Source organism: Myotis davidii, unplaced genomic scaffold (genome assembly GCF_000327345.1).
Source record: "Myotis davidii unplaced genomic scaffold, ASM32734v1 scaffold621, whole genome shotgun sequence".
NCBI lineage: Eukaryota > Metazoa > Chordata > Mammalia > Chiroptera > Vespertilionidae > Myotis > Myotis davidii.
The window spans coordinates 69,967-70,314 of NW_006291207.1; positions in this window are offsets into that span (position 1 = coordinate 69,967).

A 348-nucleotide genomic window follows, 5' to 3' on the forward strand; every position below is an offset into this window, starting at 1 on the left:
ACAGCTTAGGCCCAATCGCCCAGGGAGCACGCCTAAGCCAGCAGGTGGACATCCCCCGAGGGGTCCCAGACAGCAAGAGGGCACAGGCTGGATTGATGCCCCCCTCCCCCGCTGAGTGCACAAATTTTTGTGCACCGGGCCTCTAGTTTTAAAATAAATAAAAATAACGGGATTGGTACCAATGCAACTGCTCTGGAGAGGGGATCCCCAGGGGCAGGAACGAAGCCTTATTTTTCAAGTTCTGAGACAAGTGGAAAGCAAGGTCGGTTTACCAGGCCGGAGACTTGGGCAGGTGGAAGAGACCTCAGCTGTGGTTCAAGTTTCAAGGGGGACAAGGGGGCCTGGAAC